We start from the raw sequence: 24717 nt of genomic DNA on the forward strand, positions 1-24717 counted from the left end.
GATCCTCTGATATATATATATATGACCAGGGTCCGATTTAAAATTAAGACCTCTATGGGGCCTCCGCTATAAATAATACATAATTTATTTTTCTTTACCTTCTTGTGAAAAACAGAATTGAAATATATTCCTTTTAATAAATTTTGAAAAAATATATTGTCTTCTTAAATAGTTTTGAATGAAAATGTTTGCCTTAATGAAGAGTTAGTAAAGAATATTATAAATAATACAAAATATTGTTTGTTAATAAATATATAATTAGTTAATAAAACATTTATTTTATGCCAACTAATGTATATTAGTTTTTTTTTTTGTAATTTTAATAATAATAACAAAAAATAATCATAAATATTTCTTAGAATATTGAAAGAGATGTCACTGAAAGAACGTAGGAATTCAATTTTACAAAGGGAATAATATATTCCTATTTGCCTGTGCAAAAGGGTAAATATATCGGATCACTTCTCGTTTAAATATTTAGATCAAATATTTGTGATTAAAAAAATTTTTAAACACGCGATACGATTAGTGAAGGCCCACGGTCCTGCCTATCGTTCCAAACCAGGATGAAACACGCGGACCAGGTTACGGTACTCAAATAAAAGACCAATTCAACCCGTAGTTTTAAATTAAAAAGTCTCATGGCTGGTCTTTTAATTACTTTTGGTTATTTTTTTTAAAAAATAAATTTACGTTTTCTTATAATAAATAATACAAATATTCAATTTAAAAGTAAAATCGCTAATTTTTTTTTTGACAAACTGAATCATAAAATCAAATAAGGTAGCTCCTCTAAAAAAGTAATATATAAAATAAGATATACACAAAAAATTAATAGTAAAAAATATTTATGAATCTTTCTTTCTTTCTTTCTTTCTTTCTTTCTTTCTTTCTTTCTTTCTTTCTTTCTTTCTTTCTTTCTTTCTTTCTTTCTTTCTTTCTTTCTTTCTTTCTTTCTTTCTTTCTTTCTTTCTTTCTTTCTTTCTTTCTTTCTTTCTTTCTTTCTTTCTTTCTTTCTTTCTTTTCTTTTCTTTCTTTCTATCTCTAAAAAAAAAATTCGATAAAAAAATATTTTTTTTTTCTTATAGAAATGCAATTTATAAAAATATCTTAATTGCGTGTTTTTATTTATTGCTTTGAGCAGTAATTTATGCAAAGCCAGATTAAATATTTTGTTGTATAAAAAAAGTGGGGAGGTGGAATATTGTAATAATATAAGCACTAGATCAATGCAGATAAGTAACCGATCTGACAAAACCGGATAGATCGACAGCCGGGTCCATTATCTTATAATAAAATTTTGGTTTGAACAAATCAAACTATTTGTATTAGAATAAATTTGATATTCGTATTCGATTCAAATTTTTTGTTGAAAAAAAATTTAATTTTTTTTTTTAAACATACATCAATACATCAAATTTTTAAACATTAAAATTATTATAATAATCTGGTGACAACAAAACATGCAATTAAATTATTAACGAATGCGTATTAATTCAATTTATAAATCACAGGACAAATTTTATGGCCAAAAATTTGTCTTACTAATATAAAAAAATTAAGTACTGTCCCAATCAATTTTTTTTAACCGTAAATCGAATTTTTAAACAAAAGATTATTATAATAATCTGGTGACAAAAAAACATGCAATTAAAATGTTAACGAATACGTATTAATTCAATTTATTAATTCCAGGCCAAATTTCATGGCCAAAAATTTGTCATATTAATATAAAAAAATTAAGGACTGTCCCAATCAATTTTTTTTATCCGTAAATCTAATTTTTAAATATAAGATTATTATAATAATCTGGTGACAAAAATACATTCAATTAAAATATTAACGAATGCGTATTAATTCAATATATAATGCCAAGCCAAATTTTATGGCCATCTTTGTATTTAATTAGCTATAAAATTTCCCCTATGAAATAAGCCAAAATATTTTAAATTTTAAAAATAAATTATGCCCGGCTTAAAATTAGGATTCTAGGTTAGGGCCAATAAAAAAAAATTCTGTAAGGAAATTAGAGGCCCTAGAAAATCGTTTTCTCTGCATGTCTCTGAAAAATATAATGCATTTAAATGTTTGGAGAAATTATCAAAAATATATGCTTAGGAATCATAAAAATTTTGTAAAAAGCTAAATATTTCCCTTATTGCATTTATAAACTTAGCTAATTTTTCCATAAGTGACGAGATAACTTTTTGGCTTAGCCCCCAACAAATGTTTATTGATCTATACCATGGGTTGCCAGCAAAACGAAGCAAGGAATATACAACCACCCAAGAAAATTATTATACGTCAATTATTAAAAAAAACTTAATGGCTAAATTTATATATGGGCCATTCCACGTCAAATCGATCACGATTCGGCCGGCCCCTTTTAAAATTGTTAAAAATTTCTGGTATTATTTAGATTGTTAGGAAAATGAGAAAGCCGTTTTAGCTAGCTAGCACACCCGGTTCCCGAGATATAGGGACTCAAAGATGCAAAAAAGAGGCACTTTAGAAATTGTAAAATTTTTAAAATGCTTTTATCTCAAAAACTATTTATAGTAAAATAATATATAATACATAAAATTGTAGGTAAAAAGAATCTCTAAAGTTTTTCTTATTATTACAATTCTTATTTAAAGCATAACAATAGAGGTGGTACGACAATGATATAAAATCTTAATTAGTTTCATCATATCATACTGCTCCTTTTTTTATAGTAACTATATTTTTCATTTCTAATATGACATTCTTACCGTGTAAATAACTGAAGGCTTCATTTGCATAATATTTTCTTCTAAAGATTTTTAGTGTTTTCATTTTATCTTTTTATCTAACATAATAAATTCTGATTTGAGTTTACTTCGTAAAACCAGCAACTATCATTTGTGTGACTATGTAATTTAAAATTATTAGCTGAGAGTATTTGACTGCATAATTTAGATAAGCAATATAGGTAAACTGTCTTTTATATACCATAAGAAATGGAAAATAATATTTTAGAAATATAAAATCTCACAATAATTTTTTCGATTACGTATCTACCTCCATATTCTCTTCTAAGAGGATGCTCTAACCCACCATATAGTTTTATGATTTACCGTGTATATTATCTTCTTAAAGAATTATTGAATTAATTTTATCAGTCGGTCTAGAATTGGAGTGCTCCACTTAACATTTTTAAAATTTTTTAGTTGGATAATTACTAATTTATTCCAAATATATATATATAAATAAAAACTAGATTAAAAATCTTAATTTTTGCTAAAGTTATAGCTCTGTCAATTTTGCGCTATTTGCATATAACGATGTATTTTTTGCTTCATATGCATGGCCGATCCTATTATGATATTTAATCACGTGTTGTCTTCCCTCCTATTTTAATTTTTTTTTCTATATTGAATCGTAAGATATTTTCATTCCATATCTCTATTCCAAATTAAATGTCAAGGTAAATTTTTTTTTATATACAAATGAAATTTAACAATTTTTTAAATTATGCTTATAATGTAAATTATTATGCATTACTTGCTCATATAAAAATTAAAAATACAATCTTTATAATGAAATCTAACAATTTTTTAATAATTTACTTTCATAATTTAAATAAATTATTAAGCATTACTTTCTTATATAAAAATTGAAAATACAATCTTTATAATGAAATTTAACAATTTTTTAATAAATTACTTTCATAATTTAAATAAATTATTAAACATTACTTGCTCATATATAAATTAAATATACAATTTTATAATGAAATTTAGCAATTTTTTAATAATTTACTTTCATAATTTAAATAAATCATTAAGCATTACTTGCTCATATAAAAATTGAAAATACAATCTTTATAATGAAATTTAACAATTTTTTAATAATTTACTTTCAAAATTTCAATAAATCATTAAGCATTACTTGCTCATATAAAAATTGAAAATACAATCTTTATAATGAAATTTAACAATTTTTTAATAATTTACATTCATAATTTAAATAAATTATTAAGCATTACTTGCTCATTTAAAAATTGAAAATACAATCTTTATAATGAAATTTAGTAATTTTTTAAAAATTTACTTTCATAATTATAATTCATTAAGCTTTACTTGCTCATATAAAAATTGAAAATACAATCTTTATAATGAAATTTAACAATTTTTTAATAATTTACTTTCATAATTTAAATAAATTATTAAGCATAACTAGCTCATAAAAAAAATGAAAATACATAACAATTTTTTAATAATTTACTTTCATAATTTAAATAAATTATTAAGCATTACTTGCTCATTAAAATTGAATTTTAATATTTATAATGAAATTTAACAATTTTTAATATTTCTAGAAGCAAAGCATATGAAAAAAAAAGACTAAGTGATTTGAAAAGAGCAAGGATGGTTCAGAATGATCATTTTATTAAATGTATATTTCAATGTCATCTAAAAATTTATGCAGATCAGAGAAAAATTATTCATAAAGTTTTCTGGAGCTTAACTGATGAAGCTAAGGGATCATTCTATAGCAAATTTATTGTTAGGTCTCCATGTAAAAGAAGGGTAAAAGATTCTTTAAATTATAAAAACTATTCATACTTATATTTTTTTGAAGTGGAAAATGTTAAAGTTAGAATTTGCAGACAATTTTTTTTACAAACACTTGATATAAGTAATAAACGAATTAGTTATTTTTTAAACATTTATACCAAAATACTTGAACTTATTAGGCGCCGAGAAAAGGTAAAAATACTAAAAAGTTATTTCTGATCTGGATAAAGATTTCATCATTGATCAGATAAATACAATTCCTAAGGTGCATTCTCATTATAGGCGAAAAGATATTTCAAAGGAATACTTTGAGGGAAGTTGCAATTATAAAATACTTTATGATTTATATTATAAAAAATGTGAGGAACTATCAAGTATTCATGTTAAAACTCATTATTACACAACAATATTTAAAAATAATTTTAATAATGGATTTGCTAAACCAGTTAAAGAAAGATGCGATAAATGTGAACGATATTTAATTAATAAAGAATATATGAATTAACAGGATATTTGTAATTACAATAAAAATCATGAAGATTATGTTGAAACTAGTATTGAAAGAGGTATGGATAGAATTATAGGTAAGTCAAAAAAAATTTTAGTCATATCATTTGACCTTCAAAATGTTATATTACCAAGATATGATATAATAAAAGAAAATTGTCTGTTTATAATGAAACTGCATATTATAGTCAAAAGAAATGTGGGTATTGTGTTATTTGCAAGGCCAAACTGGAAGAACTGGTAATAATATTGCTTGCAGTGTGATAACATTAGTAGATGTGATATAAAAAATTTCCAACTATCCCTCATCTAATACTATGGGCTGATTCCTGTGTGGCCCAAAATAAAAATTCCATTAAAATTTATGCTTTAAAACACTATTTAGATAATAATACGACAAGTCAAATCAAAACAATTCAAATTAAATATGGTGCTCCTGGCCATTCGATTTTACAAGAGGTCGATTCAATAATCAAATAAAACAAAGGCCTTAAAATTTGGCTTGGCATTTATAAATTGAATTTATACGCATTCTTTAATAATTTAATTGCATGTTTTTTTGTCACCAGATTATTATAATAATCTTATGTTTAAAAATTCGATTTACGGTTATAAAAAATTGATTGGGACAGTCCTTAAAATTATTATATTAATATGACAAATTTTTGGCCATAAAATTTGGCCTGGCATTTATAAATTGAATTAATAGGCATTCGTTAATAATTTAATTGCATGTTTTTTTGTCACAAGATTATTAAAAAAAAAAATAATTTTTTTTTCAACAAAAAATTTGAATCGAACACAAATACCAAATTTTATTATTCTAATGTAAATAGTTTGATTCGTTCAAACCAAAATTTTATTATAAGATACTGAACCCGGTTGTCGAACTATCCGGTGTTGTCAGATCGGTTACTTATCTGCAATGATCTAGTGCTTATATTATTACGATATTCCCTCTCCCCACCCTTTTTATACAACAAAATATTTAATCTGGCTTTGCATAAATTACTGCTCAAAGCAATAAATAAAAACACGCAATTATGATACTTTTTATAAATTGCATTTCTATAAAGAAAGAAAGAAAGAAAGAAAGAAAGAAAGAAAGAAAGAAAGAAAGAAAGAAAGAAAGAAAGAAAGAAAGAAAGAAAGAAAGAAAGAAAGAAAGAAAGATTCATATAATTTTTTTAGTATTATTTTTTTGTGTATATTTTATTTTATATATTACTTTTTTAGAGGAGCTACCTTATTTGTTTTTATGATTCAGTTTGTCAAAAAAAAATAGTGATTTTAATTTTAAATTGATATTTGTATTATTTATTATGAGAAAACGTAAATTTATTTTTTAAAAAATATAACAAAAAATACTTAAAAGACCAGCTATTAAATTTACTAATGGGCTGATGGTCTTTTATTTGATTACCGTAACCTGGTCCGCGTGTTTGGTCCCGGTTTGGACCAAAGGCAGAACCGTAAGCCTTCACTAATCGTATCGCGTGTTTAAAAAATTCTTAATCACAAATATTTGATCTAAACACTTTAAACGAGAAGTGATCCAATATATTTACCCTTTGCACAGGCAAATAGGAATATATTATTCCCTTTGTAAAATTGAATTTCTCCGTTCTTTCAGTGACATCTCTTTCTATAATCTAAGAAATATTTATGATAATTTTTTGTTAATTATTACTAAAATTACAAAAAAAAAACCTAATATACTTTAGTTGGCATAAAATAAATGTTTTATTAACTAATTATATATTTACTAACAAACAATATTTTGGATTATTTATAATATTTTTTATTATTCTCTTCATTAAGGCAAACATTTTCATTTAAAACTATTTAAGAAGATTATATATTTTTTCAAAATTTATTAAAAGGAATATCCATCAATTCTGTTTTTCTCAAGAAGGTAAAGAAAAAGAAATTATGTATTATTTATAGCGGAGGCCCCATAGAGGTCTTAATTTTAAATCGGACCCTGGTCATATATATATATATCAGAGGATCTAGATATAAGTAGCTAGATATAAAAATGTGGTATCTGTATCTAGATAGATTTTTGATTAAAATATCTGTATCTATATATTATTTTAGACGATGTATCTATATCTAGATCCATTTAAAAAGTATCTTTTAACAACTCTGATATATATATATTTAATTATTTTTAAACTCGACCAGAGTCTCTGCCGACCCGAATTTTTTTAAGTATACCATTTTCCTTTTAACCTGAATTATTATTATAACACTTATAGCATTTTATTCCTTTTAAAAGTGCAGTATTTTGGTTAAACGTTAAACTTTCCAAAGTAGCGCTCTACAGCTACCTCTTCGCTATTTCTTTAAGAGAAGCGCTCTACCCTTACCTACTTAAGAGTATCGCACTATCGTTACTTTTCAAAAAAGGAGCATTTAAGCAACTAGATTTAAAATAGACTTCGTAATTTTAGGTTAATTATATAAAAAAAATAATTAAGTGATTATTATTTATCAAAAAACATTAATATTTAGAAAATTAAAACTCTAAAATAATATATATATCCATTTTGGTTATTTTACCTTACATTATTATAATTATAACTAGTGGATTTGTTAAATGCAATTATTTTATTATATTTTTTTCATTTAACACAATTTAAAAAATAAGAAATATTTTATGGTTATATTATCTCGCTCAGAATTAAAGAAACACTTGATCAGAATTTTTTTAAAAAATACTAAAAATCTCAGAATTTACTTTGCCTCTCCACAGATATTTTTTCTTAAAATCGAAGACCATTTTCTGAGTTATTCAATTTTTTTTAATCTAAACGTTTCAGTTTTATACCTGAACAATTTAGTATTTTTTTTATCTAGACAATCAAGTCTTTTATCTTGGCATTAAGAAGTTAAAATTCAATATTTTTCTGATCGTTTTAGGCAGCCTCTACATGACAGGGTTTTCACTGGATGCAAACCCTCCTCAAAAACCTATGCCTAAGCCCCTAGAAAAATTCTCGCCGCCTTCTGTGGCTATCCTTTTCTATTTTTAATTACACCCTCCCTTTCAGTTATATAGGTACTTCTTTCATAAATTTTAAAAAGAATAACTTAAATTATTTTAGCTCTACTACCAACTATCAAATTATTGTTGATATAAAAAGAGTTATAATTTAGATCATGAATTCCTTTAATAACCCCTTCATATAAAAGATATTTATTTTCTAATCTCTTAGGAATACCTTATATATACCGGTCTTTAAACATAAACATTCTCAATTTTTAATCTGAATATAGTGAAAATCAGCAATTGTACAATTCTAAACGATATTTTTGTGCATTGTCTCTGACATAGCTGGTTATCATGGAGATAATGCCATAAGTTCCTTGTAAAGGTTCTTAATTTTTAAAAAATAACTACCTATCTAGTACCATTATTGCATTTAGCCATATGGAACTAATTCACGATTTAAATCATTTTGGGAAAATTTATTTTATATTTCCTAAAAAATTACCATGGTCACTAACCTTATAAATGATTATTTTTTGAAACAAATTTCGATTTTATGTAGGGCTGTACCATCGGTACGGGCCGATACCCGTAAAAACCCGATCCGATCTTTTTACTTTTTTTTGTTATTTTATGTCATGTATATTTATTTATATATTTATTATAATATTTTCTAACTATTATTTTTATAAACAATGCAAATGCACAACACCTCTTCTAAATATTATTAATTTTTTTAAAAATTTAAATAATTAATGCCAATTATATTCTTTTATTGCCAGAAAATCTAGAGTTTCTCATATTTATTTTAAAAAAAATATAATATATTATAATTTTATATATTAAATATTACAATTTTATAATTCATACAAACATCAAATGTAGTGTCTAACTCGATATTTCATCCAGAAAAATATATTAAAATCTTTAGGCTTAGGAATTATTTTCTGGTTAAAATATTGAGTTAGCCGTTTTAAAAAGCAAGTTCAATACGAGCCATTAAACAACACTAATTGGATATAATATTAAATATATAATAATATTTATTTTTTTTGAATTATAGTCTTAATTTTAGAAATAAAAAAAAATTGAAATTAAATGCATAATTCGATATTGATTTCTTAATTTACATTTGGTTCAAAGGGAGGTGGTGAAAAATCAATATAAATATCGGATCGGGTTTGAGCCAATATCGGATTGGATCAGTGAAATATGCGTGGATCGGCACAACTCTGCTTTTATGATGTTGTTATCATGGAGTTTTATCGTGTGTAGTTATCCTCTTTATTCCTATTTTTCAAAAATAAAATTAATTTTAGACACACTCGCGATAAGAATGAAATATTTCACTTCGATACTCATACTCCTTGTGGTGGTAAGTTTTACTTTTTTTTAACATAAATTATTGGCCAAATTAAATTTAATTAAAAAGAGATGGATAAATTTTACATCATTTATTTATTTAATAGGTTTTGGCGGTCGCGGTGTCGCAAAATCTTATAAAGGGTACTCTTTTGACTGTATCTGGTTGGGGACGTTTGAAATAAATTTTTATTGTACATGCCCATGCCAAAATTCTTGCTGACTGAAGATTTGTTCATTCTTATATATAATATAATGATAACAATCTTGGGATTAATTTATCGTATAATAATCATTCAATAGAGTAGATTCATGCATAATATTTAGTATTTAATTTGGAGGTTTTTAAAAATTTCTCAATTGTATGTTGTGATAAATAAGATTTATAACAAATCATAATATTTAAAATCATAAGTTCTGAAAAGGAAAGAAAGAAATAAAGAAAGTAAGAAAGAAGGAAAGAAAGAAAGAAAGAAAGAAAGAAAGAAAGAAAGAAAGAAAGAAAGAAAGAAAGAAAGAAAGAAAGAAAGAAAGAAAGAAAGAAAGAAAGAAAGAAAGAAAGAAAGAAAGAAAGAAAGAAAGAAAGAAAGAAAGAAAGAAAGAAAGAAAGAAAGAAAGAAAGAAAGAAAGAAAGAAAGAAAGAAAGAAAGAAAGAAAGAAAGAAAGAAAGAAAGAAAGAAAGAAAGAAAGAAAGAAAGAAAGAAAGAAAGAAAGAAAGAAAGAAAGAAAGAAAGAAAGTTTTTGAAAGTCATAGTATAATGAGCTATAATTCAAATGTAATATCTAAGAAAGAAGAATAAAAAAAATTGCGGTTACCCATATGGTGGTGTGTATGGGGGGTTATGGCGTATGTCCTTATTACGGATAAATAGCTATGCTATTTTGAGATGACTCTATTTAAAAATTTTTGCTAATATTTCTTTAAGATAACAAAGGATTTAAATAAAATAAAAGGATATCAATAGTTAATGATCAAATATAAAGTGAAAAGTTGTAAGCCGCAGAAATTGAGTAGTATTATTAAAATTAGAATTCTACAATATTGAGGAAGATATTTTTGTTTATCTGCATCATTAGTTATAGGGTAGTATTGATTGGAAGTCTAGCGTTTACTGGACCGATATTTTAAAAATTATATTTATCTCCAATCAATAAGCATGAGTTAATAGCCGAAAAATTAATATGCAAAGAATAGGAAAAATTTAAATCATATTAATTTATTTAAAGCCCATTACGTATTTTAAAATATCGGCGAATCTTTAATAAAATAAAAATCTGTAATAGTGAAATAATTTAGGTGACAAAAAATTTAATGATTTTATATCATTATTCTGAAAATTTACTTTTATTGTAAAACGCTAAAGTGAGTGCTCAATCTGGTAATAGAGGCTTTCCAGTCTATGGAGGTTATGGTGACCCGGGAGATGGTTTCTATGGTGATTATCCTGGATTTGGAAGTTATGTTTCTGAATATCCTTACTAAACCAATTGAATATTTGTTATAAAAATATTATGATTAATTTATGGTATAATAATTCTAATTCATTTATCGTACTTTTCTAATAAAAGAAAGTTTTTATAACAAATAAAGATCCAAAAGTAGAAATATAATTTCAAGATCTTAGCCTCCTCTTGGAAAATCAATATTTAAATTTTTTTCCCCAGTGTACCCTTCTCCAAAAAATTTATGACTGATTGATTTAAATTTAAATCAATATTCAATTCATTTAAACTTAAAAATCGAATTATCAATCAAAATTAATAACTGACCCAACTTTGAAATAATAAGTATAATATGGGAATTTAGTTTTCTATATCAATAAATGATTAGACAAATCCTGGTAACTTACACACACTAGGAGTGATATTAGAAGTTAAATTTCATTTTTTATTATCCAAAAGTTTCACTAAAACAAAACCTTTCATACTGCTAAATTTATAAGCTGCATCCTCGTGTAACTTATTACGAAACACAACTACTAAACAACCTAAAAAGTGAGAAAATAAAAAAACCAAAAATAGAAGAAACGAAATAAACGAAAAGAAAAAGGAGAAAAAAATACGAAAAGTAACAATGCCACCAACCACTTATAACAAACCAAAACAGGGTGTCCTATCCTAGGCTAAATAAAAAGTTCTAAGCACTTTAGTTCTTTTAGCCTTAAGAAATCTAAAACTCTTAAAAAGACAAATAACGAAGGTCATATGTGATGGCACATCTGATTGCATAAATATAATAATTTTCTAATCGTTTCGCATGATCTCATATAATAATAGACTCATTTGAGAATAGGGTATCAAAATTGGGCTTATTTGATATTGAGACTATCAATATAACATTGATAGAATTATATTACTCCATATAGAGAGTTTTGAATTTATTAGTAAATGGAATCTACAATTGATAGGTCACTGTAAACATCATATATTTTATCGCATTCTAATTAGATGAATTTCAATTGCAATACAGACATTAATTGTGAATTTTAACAATAAGGATATTCATCTTCCCCTTAAATCTGATAATAATTTCCAATTTGCAAGATTGGACAACCACCATCTATATTATACCATTCCAGGAACCCATATTGTATCTGGTATATAATAGTATCGGTTATCATCACTTTTATCCATTGCTCCCTCATGAGAAAGATTATTTACAATACAACTCTAAATTCAATAATATAATTTTCAAGCTATCTGTGAAAAAGATTTTTACTATACAACCGCTAAATAAAATATTTATTTATAAAATGCCAATCATAACAAATTTTAAATATATCGAAACATTACAAGTAAAGAGCTCATTTGTTATATTAATAATACATTTCTTATGAGCCTACCAAATCTCATCACAGCGCAGACAAATGTAACTGCTCATTATGTAATAAAATTATTAAAGTAACTCAATTAGGGCTATAGCTATCTCATTCAAACCAAAAAATTAAGTATAATCTGTGTTTCCCATCTTATCACCAGCCATTTCCAGAAACCTTAATGCCTTTCTCTGCCTTTGGATTCATACAATTAAACAATTCATAGTAACCATTCTCAACATATTGGCTGAATATTTATAAGATCAGTCTATACTCCACCGGCGGAGAAGTTTCGACGTTAGATTCAGCCGATTCTAAATATATAGATTTTAGTGAACAAAAACCATTTGTCATTTCACAAATACTCTAAGGGGACAAAGCTTCCATTTGCTAGATACCTGTCGAAAAACCTGATTTCCTTGATAAGTAATTATTCTTCGATACAACAGTTAGATATAATGTCATTTGAATTAACTACCCTACAAAATATGATCCATAAAAAAATCCCTGATTCGGAAAATTATGGATGCAACTATCTACCACTTACCTATTAATCACATTTCCACAGCCTTTCGAATGATGATAAGGATAAAAATAAGAATCACAAAAATAACCATCTCACAGGGGCTAGGCTAATATTAATAAAATTAGATAACCTGAATGTTAAATCCGCCATATGCCTGACAACCTCTTACAATAAGCTAGCTTTACGAGTAAGTAATTTATCAAGCCCTGCTCCTAAGACATTTTCACATAAACTTACATCATGATATGATTTGTGATTGGAATAATACAAAAATCTTACCAGAAATGAAAGCGGAGAATATATTATTTTATATCAATAATTTTACCATTTCTTGGTTTTGTGATAGAGGTAACTGTTAAACAGTGACACTCATGTATTTTATCTTAACTTTAAAAATTTTTTATGTTAAACAGTGACACTCATGTATTTTATCTTAACTTTAAAAAATTGTTTTTTTTTACATCCTTAAGCTATTTATGGCGTAACTTAATATATTTCAAATGTAATAAGAATTGTTTCTTTCTTTTTGTTAAAAACAACTTTTATATTTTAAAAATCAATTTGTTTATAAACTATAATATTAAATTTTATATTTTATAAATCAATTTACTTAATAAACTAATGTTCAATTTTTTATTTTTAACTTTTAAAAAAAAGATCAATTTATTATAAAACTACATTTAATTAAATTGTCAATATATATAGGTAACTATTTTGAATTATGTGATTATTATATTTTTTAAATTTAAATATCAATAAATTGACGTAATATACGTTTATAACATTTGATCTCTGCCTTTGATTTCTGCAACCTTTTCATGGTGGCAGCATCCTAAATTAAAATTTTCTAAATTATTAAATATAAATTAACTTCTTAAAATTTTTATAAAATCCAATACTATAAAATAGAAAAATTCAAGGATATTGTAAATTATAAATTATGAAACAGACCTCAAATAATAACGTTAATATTAATATTGAATTTCCAACATACACAGGTAATGGCGATGTTTTTCTAAGTCGTTTCGAAGACATATTCAACGATGCTCAGATCTCTGATATCGAAAAAGCAGGATCCTTCACAAGAAGACTACCAGACAAAGAATACATCAAGCTCAAATCGATATGTTCACCTACCGATTTCATCAATCCATCGATATTAATTGAAAAATTTAGGTTATTACACCCGAGGAAATCTACAAGTTCGAAATTGTTATTATTCAATGCAGCTGTACAAGGTAAAAATGAAAGTTACATCAATTGGGTAAGTAGATTATGTATTTTACAAAATGAATGTTCGTTAAGCGATAGTAGAGTCATTGAAAAAGTAAAAATTTCATCAAATAGCAGAAGTATCAGGCAGAAAATTACGTTGAAAGAGAATATTACGTTAGCAGAAGTCTTTAGTTTAAGAGATGATTTTGAGGAGACAGAATTAAAAGAAAATATAATAGCTAAAGTTGAAAACATTTCTTTAAGTGAAAAGACTGAAGAAGAAACAAGCGTAAAACATTTGGAAAGACAAAGAGGCATGAAAGTTGAAGAAAACAAACAGGTGGTCAGATACGACGATAGACATAATCCACGATCGAATAACGATAACAGACAACTATGGACTACGAGAAACAACAACTTTCAAAGAAATAATTATCAAGGAAATAATTACAACCCTAGACATCAGAACTATAATGCGGGTAACTACAATAACGTTAGGGCAAATTACCCAGGATTATACAATAATTTTTCAAGATTTGAAAATAGAACCAGTTATAATAACGATAATAACCAAAGATTTTATTATGATTACAATCACGGATTCAACAGACGCTATGATACTTCAAGATGCACGCAAAGGCATAGTAATAATTATAATGGAAATCGAGGAGGAAGTTACGCATGTAATTGTAGACATCATGTCGACCATAATAATCAAACACGATACACTAATAAAATAAATACCATAAACATAGAAGAAATAAAAGAGGATGATAATAATAAAATAGAAAAAAAAGAATATAATTTGTATAACTTGGACATAAATAATATGGATGCTGATAAAGACAACACAGATAATAACGCGTATAAAGTAACTTTAAAATTGAATAATCTGTCAACGATCATGCAGGTCGATACTGGCTCTAGATTCTCAATAATACCTAGTTCGATAGCTAAGAGCGCAGGCATCACTGAATTAAAGAAATCTAATTTAAAATTAACAGGCTATGACGGCTATCAAATCAAAATATTAGGAACGGCGCAAATTAGCGTAAATTATGAAGGAGTAACTAAAAATTTACAAGCGATCGTTGTTAATAGCAATAAGAGTCCATTACTTGGCAGAACTTGGCTAAGTGCCTTCAAAAATATTTTAAAAAAATTTGTGGGAAATATAGGTGATGATTATTGTAATGATAAACTTACTAAACTCATACTTGATTACAAACTTAAAATGGCCGATAAACCCATCTGCAAAACCAATATCAAGCTTCGCTTAAAGCAAAATGCTGTACCAAAAATAATACCAAATGTTAAAAAAATAAATTCTTATAGATTAGAAGAAATAAATCATTTGATAACAATTGAAGAAATTATAGTTATTAAAAACAATAATGAAACAAAAATTGAAGAAAATAATAAAATAAAAAATTTTATAATTAATAAAAAATTTAAAAAAACTTTGGATAAGAAAATTAAAACAAAGGTGATTAAATATCATGATGTTGAAAAGGAGATTAAGAATACGATATGGAGATCATATGTTGAAAATGGAAGGAGAAAGAGAAATTTTGTTATAAAGAACAAGTTAAAGAGAAATTATGATATAAAAAAGTGTTCAAATTGAAAAATAAAGGAGTAAAATTTAAAAAATAAAAATAATTAAATAAAAAATTATAATATAAAATGAAACAATTCCAAAACAGAAATTTGTTGTATGATATAGATACTGGGAACAAAATTATAAAAAGACACTTGGACCAAATAAAAAAAAGATCAACTAATGTAGAACTTTCTTCTAATGGTGCAACAGTTTTTAAAGCGAATGTTAATAATAATGCATCACCTTATACATTGAATTTTAGAAGGGGAGGTGATGAACCAAGAAACCAAAATGTATAAGTCAGAATCGCAACGTTCAAAGACCAGTTAGAAATAGTGTGTTGCCTAGAAAATTTGAAAATTTTATAATGAATTAAATTTGATAATAAATTTTTTTTTCCTCTTCCTTATATTAAAACAAAATTAGTTTTTTTTGTGTGTGGAACTAAATAGATAAAACGTACAACAAAAAAAAGATCAACGAAGGGGTTAACGAGCAAGAATGACAAACGACAAAATTATAGACAGAGGGCAAATAAAAAATAAAAAAAAAAAGTGTGAAATGTTAAACAGTGACACTCATGTATTTTATCTTAACTTTAAAAAATTGTTTTTTTTTACATCCTTAAGCTATTTATGGCGTAACTTAATATATTTCAAATGTAATAAGAATTGTTTCTTTCTTTTTGTTAAAAACAACTTTTATATTTTAAAAATCAATTTGTTTATAAACTAATATTAAATTTTATATTTTATAAATCAATTTACTTAATAAACTAATGTTCAGTTTTTTATTTTTAACTTTTAAAAAAAAGATCAATTTATTATAAAACTATATTTAATTAAATTGTCAATATATATAGGAAACTATTTTGAATTATGTGATTATTATATTTTTTAAATTTAAATATCAATAAATTGACGTAATATACGTTTATACATTTGATCTCTGCCTTTGATTTCTGCAACCTTTTCAGTAACTTAAAAAAATTATAAGATGTCAGTTAATAATATTACAATGCACAATTAAAATTTTTCATCAAATTTAAGAATAATTTTTAAAATAATATTTATCTCCTAAAATATAATAAAAAATATGAACAGGTTAGCAAAAATTTAGCTTGATACATAAAGAAGGAGGAAAAGATGGGGGGGATTGTGGGGGGGGGGGGGGGGGGTTTAATTTTTTTCTTATTGCAAATAATTTTATTTAAAAAATGGTTTCAATTTATAAATAAAATTATATACGATATGAAAATGAAATATATTTAAATACAAATAAGAATTTTTTAATTTTAAATGATATAACATGGTTTAAAAATTATATATATAAATTATTAACAATAAAAATATATTGTAAATTTTTTCTCGCATAGTTAAATTAGATATTTATAAATTTAATAATAAAAATTTATGATTGTTAAACTAATTAGTGAGTTTTAAAAATCTTTTATTAATTTTTTATAATTCTTAAATAAAAGAAAAATCATTTAATTTGGTAAATTTAATGTATGAGATAGTAAAGGTGATTGCTAATATGTTTGGGATTAAAAATTTTAAACCTAGAGTAGTTTCAAGATAGTCCAATTCCTTGAATATTGACGCATCTACGATTGAGGATTTTTATAAAATAAATACTTATACTCCCCTTATCGATACATTAAATGAAAGATTTATCAGTCACAATTCTATTCTAAACAGCTTTTATTTTCCTTTGCCGGTTGAGTCTAAACTGTAGATTACACTTGAATCACGAGAGGATATTAAAAATATCTCAGAGTTTTATGCTGATGATTTAGTAGGTTCATATGATCATGTTACTTTGATGTCGAATTTTGTTATAAAAATCTTGACAGAATAGGGTATTCTTTGAGACCAAAAAATGCTCTGCAGGCCTCTCTTCATGTGTAATTGCATTTTAAATTCCCTGCCTAATATCAAAACTTTATTAATTATTTTAGCTACCTTGCCAATTAATACCTGCACTAATGAAAGGTCTTTTTCAACTTAAAAAGGTTAAAAACGTATTTAAGAAACACAACCGGTGAAAAACGTTTAAATGGATTAGCCCTATTGAATATTTATGAAATTATTTTAGATAAAAATTTGATTCTAGATGAACTAGCAAAATCTCAGAGATAAGTAGATCTCTCTTTTTAAATTCAAATCAAAAAATAACAATAAAATTTTTATTAGTTTTAATATATTATCAATATTTTTTTGAAAAAATGTATTATTTATAAGATAATATCATCATATTTTTTTAAATACCATTATTTGCATAAGAATTACACATATTTTATATAATTGTAATAAAATAGAGTCTTTATACATTATAATTTTTAATATTAAAATCTGTATTATATAAAATATCAACATTTTGAAAATATTTTAATTAATAAAAATATATACATGATTAAATAAAGGAATGTAAAATATATAATAAAATACCCTAAAATTTTGTTTTATGAAAATTTAAAACAATTTTATATAACCACCCCCCCCCCTATGTATAGTAAATGCTTATTTAATCGGATTAACTCTGAAATACCATTTATCAGTGTGGAGAACGATGATGATTGAAAATATTGAAACATTTCATTTTTTTTAAATTAACATTGTTGAAAAAAAAAAATTCATTGTGATGACCATTAATTATTTGAAATGTGGATTAATTTAGTTTCTCTTTTTATCATACTTTTTATACTTTATTAACATAAAGATTCATTAATTTTTCAGTTTCTGCCTTGCACCTTAATATTAATTTATATATAATTTAATATTGTTACAAGTTGTAAAATAAGAAGAAGAGAAATAATCGTATTAAAAATTATAACAAATTTTATTTTATTATATATCAATATACAAAATTTTTTATTCATAAATTTCACCTTATTTTTTATACAATTTAAAAGAATAAATGTATTTTATGTATCTAAAATATATTTCAATTCTTTATGTGTTTAATTATTAATTGATAAAAAGATAAACAAATAAATAGTTTTAGGAATATATTCAAACTGAATTCCATGTTTAATTTCTCCAACAGTTATAGACACTATTGGTGATAGCCTTTAAAGGATATCTATTCTATATCAAACATATTTCTCCATAATTCCTTTTAAATTTATATTGTAGATATACTGTGTAAATGTCGGAATAATATATTTTTGATCAAACAGATAACCTTTAACTGATTTGATTGAGAGATTCCTATCCTATGGATTCCATATCCAAATACGAAATATAATTTAATTTTAATATCCTTTATGTCCAAATAATTATAGAATTAAAACCATTTGAAATTGATTAATGAGGCTTATTATTAAAATTACATTCTTATTTGTTGATAATTGATACAGCTAATTTCGTGAGATGTGTAAGCATATATAATTTGTTTATATTTTTATTTGCCACTTTTTATAAAACCGAAAAAAACATCAATCCATTATCACTAGTGGAAAATTTATTTTGATATTTAATATGTGAAAAAATAGATATTTCTAATGGTAAGAGTCAGTTGGCAGGATTTTTGTGAAATATTCTTAATCAAAATGTACAAGTTGGAAAGTATTCATTTAATAAAAATTTAAATAGACTAATTAATTTCTAAATAATAAAATTAAATCTATATATTACTTAATGGAATTATAAAAGAAATGATCAAATTTTTCAGGTAGCTATAGCCCCTGCGCGCCTCCCCCTAGCGACGCGATATCTATTATTTCATGGATATCTTTATTTTTCTTCTCCTTTTACGTGTTCTTAGTAAAAAGTTATTTTTTTCTTCTTTGAAAAACAGTTTTGAATTAAATTTTTAATACAAGTATATTTTTGTTATTATTACAAACTATTATTTCAAGACATAATATATCAACTAGAGGTGATTGCCTTCAACATATCATTCTGTTGTTTTATTTCTAGTCACTAAACGTATCATTTCTAATATGGTATCCTTGCCATGTAAATAACTCCTGGCTTCAATATATTTGCATGATTGTAAGATTTTTAGTGTTTTTGTTTTATCAATTTATTTAACATCATAAATTCTGATATGAGGTTACATCGTGAAATCAGCATCTGTTACTTGTTGTGCATGTTCTTGAATATTATCGTCTTCGGTAGCTATATAAAATATTTGAATAATTTTACAAAATTAAAACTTGGCTTTATACTGGCTATAAAAATATAATTATTGTAAAAAAAATTAGAAATTGAATCGTAATGCAGGAATTTTAAAAGAAAGAAAGAAAAGAAAGAAAGAAAAGAAAGAATTATTTTTTTTCAAATATAAGAAAAAATTTTAAATATTTTCTCTTCACATAAAATAATTTATCCTCAAGATTTATATTATAATTTTAGGAAGCTCTTCTAATAAAAATATATACAGGGTTAGTGTCACTATTCAGCACGTAGATAATTTCTCACCCATTATCTTTAGATTAGCCAAATTAGTTTTTTAAAAAAAAGTTTTATATAAACGTGGGATATCATGAAGTCGTACAACAACACCTATATGCTCATTCAGGCTAAGATTATCATCAAAAGCATTTGCAAAATAATATATATTTTCGAAATGCATTTTAATAAATAAATTATAAAAATAATAATTAGTGTATCTGTATTATAAAAAACCAGGTTTTTATTAAAACTCAGATCATCATCCAAATCAGCTGTAAAATATAATATTATTTATTAAATGTATCTAAATAAAAAAAAATATCTACAAGAATATTTCTAGCAATACTAAATATTATGCATTAATCTACTTTTTTTTTTATTAAAAAAGTATGATAAATTTATTGATTATTATACGATAAATTAATCACAAAATTGTTATAATTATATTATATATAAGAATGAACAAATCTTCAAATAGCGATAATTATGGCATGGGCATTATAAGGAACATCATATCCCCCATAATAACCGAATGGATAATATTGAGCACTCACTTTAGCGTTTTGCAACACCGCGGCCGCCAAAACCTATTAAATAAATGAATGATGTAAAATTTATCCATCTCTTTTTAATTAAATATAATTTGGCCAATAATTTATGTTAAAAAAAAGTAAAACTTACCACCACAAGCAGTAGGAGTATCGAAGTGAAATATTTCATTCTTATCGCGAGTGTGTCTAAAACTAATTTTATTTTTAGCTAATTATACAATTGACATAAAATTTGGCCTGGCATTTATAAATTGAATTAATACGTATTCGTTAATAATTTAATTGCATGTTTTTTTGTCACCAGATTATTATAATAATCTTATGTTTAAAAATTTGATGTATACGGTTAAAAAAAATTGATTGGGACAGTCCTTAAAATTTTTTTTATTAATATGACAAATTTTTGGCCATAAAATTTGGCCTGGCATTTATAAATTGAATTAATACGCATTCGTTAATAATTTAATTGCATGTTTTTTTGTCACCAGATTATTATAATAATTTTAATGTTTAAAAATTTGATGTATATGGTTAAAAAAAAATTAATTTTTTTTTCAACGAAAAATTAGAATCGAACACAAATACCAAATTTTATTATTCTAATGTAAATAGTTTGATTCGTTCAAACCAACATTTTATTATAGATAATACTTATCTGCAATTATCTAGTGCTTATATTATTACAATATTCCCCCTTCCCACCCTTTTTATACAACAAAATATTTAATTATATTTTATTTTATATAATACTTTTTTAGAGGAGCTACCTTATTTGTTTTTAAGATTCAGTTTGTCAAAAAAAAATAGCGATTTAATTTAAAATTGAATATTTGTTATTATTTATTATGAGAAAACGTAAATTTATTTTTTAAAAAATATAACAAAAAATAATTGAAAGACCAGCCATGAGACCTTTTAATTTGAAACTACGGGTTGAACTGGTCTTTTATTTGAGTACCGTAACCTGGTCCGCGTGTTTCGTCCCGGTTTGGACCAAAGACAGGACCGTAAGCCTTCACTAATCGTATTGCGTGTTTTAAAATTTTTTTATCACAAATATTTGATCTAAAAACTTTAAACGAGAAGTGATTCGATATATTTACCCTTTGCACAGGCAAATAGGAATATATTATTCCCTTTGTAAAATTCAATTCCTCCGTTCTTTCAGTGACAACTCTTTCTATATTCTAAGAAATGTTTATGATTATTTTTTGTTATTATTATTAAAATTACAAAAAAAATAAATAATATACATTAGTTGGCATAAAATAAATGTTTTATTAACTAATTATATATTTATTAACAAACAATATTTTGTATTATTTATAATATTCTTTACTAACTCTTCATTAAGGCAAACATTTTCATTCAAAACTATTTAAGAAGACAATATATTTTTTCAAAATTTATTAAAAGGAATATCCATCAATTCTGTTTTTCACAAGAAGGTAAAGAAATAGAAATTATGTATTATTTATAGCGGAGGCACCGTAGAGATTTTAATTTTAAATCGGACCCTGGTTATATATATATATCAGAGGATCTAGATACTTGTATCTAGATATAAAAATGTGGTCTGTATCTATATACATTTATAATTAAAATATCTGTATGTAGATATTATTTTAGACGATGTATCTATATGTAGATCCATTTAAAAGTATCTTTTAACAACTCTGATATTTATATATTTAATTATTTTTAAACTCGACCCGAGTCTCTGCCGACCCGAATTTTTTTAAGCTATACAATTTTGCTCTTACCCGCGGATCCATGGTTTATACAATTTTCCTTTTAAAATGAATTATTATTATAACACTTATAGCATTTTATACCTTTTAAAAGGGCAGTATTTTCGTTAAACGTTAAACTTTCCAAAGTAGTGCTCTACAGCTACCTCTTCGCTATTTCTTTAAGAGAAGCGCTCTACCGTTACCTACTTAAGAGTATCGCACTATCGTTACTTTTCAAAAAAGGAGCATTTAAGCAACTAGATTTAAAATAGACTTCGTTACTTTTAGGTTAATTATATAAAAAAAATAATTAAGTGATATATTATTTATCAAAAAACATTAATATTTAGAAAATTAAAACTTTAAAAAAATATATGTATTAATTTTGGTTATTTTACCTTACATTATGTATTATAATTATAACTAGTGGATTTGTTAAATGCAATTATTTTATTACATTTATTCATTAACAAAATTTAAAAAGTAAGAAATATTTTATGGTTATATTATCTCGCTCAGAATTAAAGAAACACTTGATCAGAATTTTTTTAAAAAAATACTAAAAATCTCAGAATTTGCCTTGCTTCCACAGATATTTTTCTTTGAACTTAAGTTATTCAATTTTTTTTAATCTAAACGTTTCAGTTTTATACCTGAACAATATATTATTTTTTTTATCTAGACAATCAAGTCTTTTATCTTGGCATTAAGAAATTAAAATTCAATATTTTTTCTGATCGTTTTAGGCAGCCTCTACATGACAGGATTTTCACTGGATGCAAACCCTTCTCAAAAACCTATACCTACGGCCATAGAAAAATTCTCGCCGCCTTCGTTGGCTATCTTTTCCTATTATAAATTACACCCTCCCATTGAATCATAAAGGCATTTCTTTCATAAATTTTAACAAGAATAACTTAAATTAATTTAGCTCTACTACCAACTATCAAAATATTGTGAATATAAAAAGATAATTTAGATCATGAATTCGTTTAATAACCCCTTCATATATAAAATATTTATTTTCTAATCTCTTAGGAATACCTTATATAAAATCCGGTCTTTCAACATAAACACTCTCAATTTTTAATCTGAATACAGAGAAAATTAGCAATTGTACAATTCTAAACAATATTTTTGTGCATTGTCTCTGACATAGCTGGTTATCATGGCGATAATGCCCTAAGTTCCTTATATAGGTTCTTAATTTTTAAAAAATAACTACCTATCTAGTACCATTATTGCATTTAGCCATATGGAACTAATTCACGATTTAAATCATTTTGGGAAAAATTATTTTTTATTTCCTAATATATTACCATGGTCACTAACCTTTTAAATGATTTATTTTTTGAAACAAATTTCGATACTTTTATGTATGGCAGTGCCTATATTAAATATCGAATCGGATCGGCATCAATATTTAGAGTTTTATAAAAATATCGGATCGGGCCGATACCCGTTAACCGATCTTTTTACTTTTTTTGTGTTATTTTATGTCATGTATATTTATTTATACATTATTATAATATTTTCTAAATATTTTTTTCTTTAAACAATGCAAATGCACAAAACCTCTAAATATTATTAATTTTTTTAAAAAGATTTATAGTATTTTATAAGTTTCACCCAAAGTTTTATTTATTTTAAATCTTTTTAAATAATTAACGTTATTTTATTATTTTATTGCCCAAAATCTAGAGTTTCTCATATTTTTTTAAAAAAAATAGAATATATTAATTTTTTATAATAAATATTACAATTTAATCATTCACACCAACATCAAATGTGGTGTCTAACTCGATATTTCATCCAGAAAAATATTACGCAGCCCTGAAGAGTTTGCTCATAGAAGGAACAAAGGTCTAGACATATATTATAGTATCTTTAGGCTTATGAAATATTTTTTTGGCTAAAATATTGAGTTAGCCGTTTTAAAATGCAAGTTCAATACGAGCCATTAAACAACACTAATTGGATATATTATTAAATATATAATAATATTTATATTTTTTGAATTATAGTCTTAATTTTAGAAATAATAAAAAATTGAAATTAAAGGCATAATTCTATTTTTTAGATAAAAAAATATTGATTTCTTAATTTACATTTGATTCAAAGGGAGGTTATAAATCAATATAAATATCGGATCGGATCAATGTAATATGCGTGGATCGGCACCTAGCTCCTATGATATTCACATTTTAGTAGTTATCATGGAGTTTTATCGTGCTGTAGTTATCCTCTTTATTCCTATATTTCAAAAATAAAATTAATTTTAGACACACTCGCGATAAGAATGAAATATTTCACTTCGATACTCCTACTCCTTGTGGTGGTAAGTTTTACTTTTTTTTAAACATAAATAATTAGCCAAATTAAATTTAATTAATAAGAGATTGATAAATTTACATCATTCATTTATTTAATAGGTTTTAAAGGCCGCGGTGTTGCTAAACGCTAGAGTG

At 24.7% G+C, this 24717-nt stretch overlaps 1 long non-coding RNA gene across 1 annotated transcript; it reads left to right on the forward strand.

Moving 5' to 3' along the window:
• Nucleotides 1–6868: 6868 nt before the first annotated feature.
• Nucleotides 6869–24717, forward strand: LOC135930753 (uncharacterized). Its single transcript, XR_010572884.1, has 3 exons — nucleotides 6869–6963; nucleotides 24532–24587; nucleotides 24682–24717. It is a non-coding gene; the product is annotated as an uncharacterized LOC135930753 (long non-coding RNA).

Source organism: Gordionus sp. m RMFG-2023, unplaced genomic scaffold, assembly GCF_954871325.1.
Source record: "Gordionus sp. m RMFG-2023 unplaced genomic scaffold, tfGorSpeb1-WG-v2 contig_55, whole genome shotgun sequence".
NCBI classification, from domain to species: Eukaryota; Metazoa; Nematomorpha; class Gordioida; order Chordodea; family Parachordodidae; genus Gordionus; species Gordionus sp. m RMFG-2023.